Source organism: Pleurodeles waltl, chromosome 10, assembly GCF_031143425.1.
Source record: "Pleurodeles waltl isolate 20211129_DDA chromosome 10, aPleWal1.hap1.20221129, whole genome shotgun sequence".
In the NCBI taxonomy this organism is placed as follows: domain Eukaryota; kingdom Metazoa; phylum Chordata; class Amphibia; order Caudata; family Salamandridae; genus Pleurodeles; species Pleurodeles waltl.
The window spans coordinates 326,248,551-326,251,875 of NC_090449.1; the positions used below are offsets into that span (position 1 = coordinate 326,248,551).

Sequence of the window (3,325 nt, forward strand, 5' to 3'; positions counted from 1 at the left end):
AAACTGCACATGGTGCTCTCTTCTGCAGTACGACTAGAGTCATTTGCATGGTCTTCATCGAACATGACATAAAAAGCCTCTATCCTTTAGACATTTTGGCCCAGATTTACAAGAAAATGACTAAGCGCGACGCTGTGCCAAATTTGCAAGCCCCACGCGCCGTCATTTTCAAAATGCAGGGAAGCGCCGTATTTAGTAGAATACAGCGCACCCCTGTGCTTCCCCCTGCGCCAGCTCTAAATTAGCTGCTGAGCGCCAACGCAGCCGTTCTTGCACCATGGTACAAGGATGACTGCGTTGAGGGGGAAATTGTTTTTGTGCAGGAAGGGACACCTTCCTGCCCAAAAAAAAAATCTTCAATGGTGATTTGCTCTTACTTCTATGTGTGCTGCAGAATGCATCACACATAGAAAGAGCAAAAACAAGGAGAAATGAAAACATTTCTCCTCAGTGCGCCACTCTAACGACACCCCTGGGATGGCGTTGGATTTTGGTGCTGACGCAGATTTACGCCAACTCCTAAATCTGGAGCAGTATCAAAATGCTATGGTGTTGCTGTGGCACTCTCCCAACAACACCCATTGCACGCCCCTTCCAGGGAACGCGCTGCGTGCTAAGGGGCCGTATTTACAAGGTGGTGTTAAGCCACAAAAAGTGGCTGAACGCCATCTTGTAAATACCGCGCAGTGCATAGTGCCACCGGGGCGTCACTAAAAGTGATGCTCCGGTGGCGATAGGGCCTTGTAAGTCTGGCACTTTATTTGCTCAAGGTGTGTGTTCTTGGAGAGGGCAGGAAAGCTATTTTCGCTCTCGTACCTTCCTTCCTTGGCTGGCTTGAATGCTGTAGGCTCAGGCTTCATTGCAAAGGTCAAACAGTGAGCAACTGACTGCCGTAAGCTGGCGCAACTCCTCTTGGTGAGCTGTGACAGATGCCCCAGGAGCGTAGTACCTCACGATGGTGAGGGATAGACACAGTCTCTTTTATCTCAGCTTGCCTGTCAGGTGAGGCAGGAAATGCAAATACTGTGAAAAAGCCCAGCGTCTCGAACCAGGGACCTTTCGCATGTGAGGTGCGCATGATAACCACTACACTAGACAAACAGACACACTTGCCGGCTTGCTTCATGTGGCTATGCATTGTACTGGAACCACCACACTATGGAAACAGACACACCTGCTTGCTTTATGTGGCTATGCATTGGACTGGGATGCAAGGATGAGGGCCAATGTTCATGACGCTCAAAGCTGAGCCTTCCGGAACACGATCTCTTCCCTTGGAAGAAAGGAACTGGGATCACTTTCATTCCAAGAGGTGATTTCAGAACTGGACCCGAAATTACCATGGAGAAGCACTGTGCATTTAATGTTCCTACGAGCACTGCTGCTCCAGCACAGAAAAGCAGTTGCAAAGAAATCTCGCATACCTTCATGATGCTGAACCGTCTCGACGCCAGTATAAAGCATGTATTGCATTGCAACATGACATCTTACAAGAGTGAAAAGCATAAATACTCCTGTTTAAAACACAGACTGAACCTATAAAGGTAGGGGTTTGTCTGGGATTTGAACCGAGGTCCTCTCACACCCGAAGCGAGAATCATACCCCTATACCAACTAGACTGCCGCTGCATAGTCATTTGAAACATCTTCTGAAGCGTCTTTCCGAAAAGCAGGGCCATTTGGAGGCTCTCTCTCTCTAAGCGTGCCATAGCAATTGATGTTTTCTGTCAAGGATTTTTTGTTTGTCTCTAGCAAGGCAAGAGGTAGTCAAAATGCCCTGTGCCAGTGAGCTGAACTAGGGCACTGATGTGAAAAGCAGACCCTTTCTGGTAGTTGTAACCCGCTGCAAGTCATGGACCCTTGCACCTTAGACTTCCCAACCAGAAGCACTGAAGGGCCTGCTAGCTCTTGAGCCAGAGGAGCATGCCTCTTGGATTCAAGCACACTTGCTCGATCAGCGCTCGATTAGGCTCGATCAGGCGAGATTTATATTAGTGGCTCATAGGCCTGAAACACTCACCTGGGAGACGCAGGGTGGCTGATTTCCCGGAATGGCCCTTGATGGGGAAATCACCTCCTTTCCCCCGCCTCATTTCAGAATTGTGTGCTAGTCGCAAGACAGTGTTCAGGGGTTCATGGGTACTGCCTATTCCCAGCTGCCTCTCTGTCTTCTTCATGTAAATTGCAAGTCACGAGGAGGCACCATTGCCAATATGCTCCGCCCACCTAACCAAGAAACCTAGTTTGAGCTTGTCTGCCTGTGTTGTTGCAGGGGCAGTGTCTTCTTTGCCCAAAAGGTGGCAGGAGAGCCTCACTTCAAACAATAGAATCAACTGCTTAAGTAGAAACCAGCATGGTAGTTACTGTCATAAAGTGCAGCTCTAACAGAAGGTGTGCCTGAGACGCCCCTTCCAGTAATACACAGAATTTTGATTGAGGGCCCAGCCGATGGGTTGGTGGATTTCTCCTCACATGCCACAGCAGCTTCCAAAGATAGTGGTGTGAGGAGCTGGCTCTGCAAGCAGAGCAAGATTTAAGGGAAGAAAATACACCTGTCAGAAGTGGGATTTGAACCCACGCCTCCATGAAGAGACCAGAAGGCTCAGCTTCACTGAAGATCAAGCTCTCTTGAGTCTGGCACCTTAGACCACTTGGCCATCCTGACAGCCAAAACAGTGTGCAGGTCGGACTCTTCAGTCTGCACTTGTTGATTTTGCCGCTTGCAATGTTCCTATCAAAGTCACAGCTTTAAAGGCCCCACAATATAACATGGCCAAGAAAAAAAAAAAAAAACAGAACAAGAAACAATGCACATGCACGACCACCGAGGGATGCAGATAACTTTTTAGCGTCCTGCAATAGTAAAGCACGTTTTACACAGGTCACAAGTTTTTAAAGGTCATTTCTGTCTAAGTGTGCATTGAGAGAGCCTGAGGTTTTAGGGAGCAAACACAAAAGCTGCTGCTGTCAAGTGTTTCTGCCCGGTCTCGAACCGGGGACCTTTCGCGTGTGAGGCGAACGTGATAACCACTACACTACAGAAACAAGCTTGCTGGTTTGACTGAAGGAGCACAGTTCCCCTCATATGTTTGCACGATTTCCTCTATACTTTATCAGCAGTTGCTTGGAATGCGAGGGGTAAGTGTGAAAATTGCAGCGGTGTCAGCCAGCATGCATACACTCAGACGTCCTGAAAAATCCCACAGCTGCGGGCAGAGACAGACAAATATCTGATGCCTAAATGCCAGGAAGGAGAGCCTGTGAAATCATCACACAGGGTGCACTGAGAGCAAGCAGGAAGGAATCCAAGGCATTGTAATCCATT

At 48.5% G+C, this 3,325-nt stretch overlaps 1 non-coding gene across 1 annotated transcript; it reads right to left on the reverse strand.

The window, feature by feature from the left end:
• Positions 1–2,972: 2,972 nt before the first annotated feature.
• TRNAV-CAC (transfer RNA valine (anticodon CAC)) lies at positions 2,973–3,045 on the reverse strand. Its single transcript has one exon. It is a non-coding gene; the product is annotated as a tRNA-Val (tRNA).
• Between the last annotated feature and the right edge of the window lie 280 nt (positions 3,046–3,325).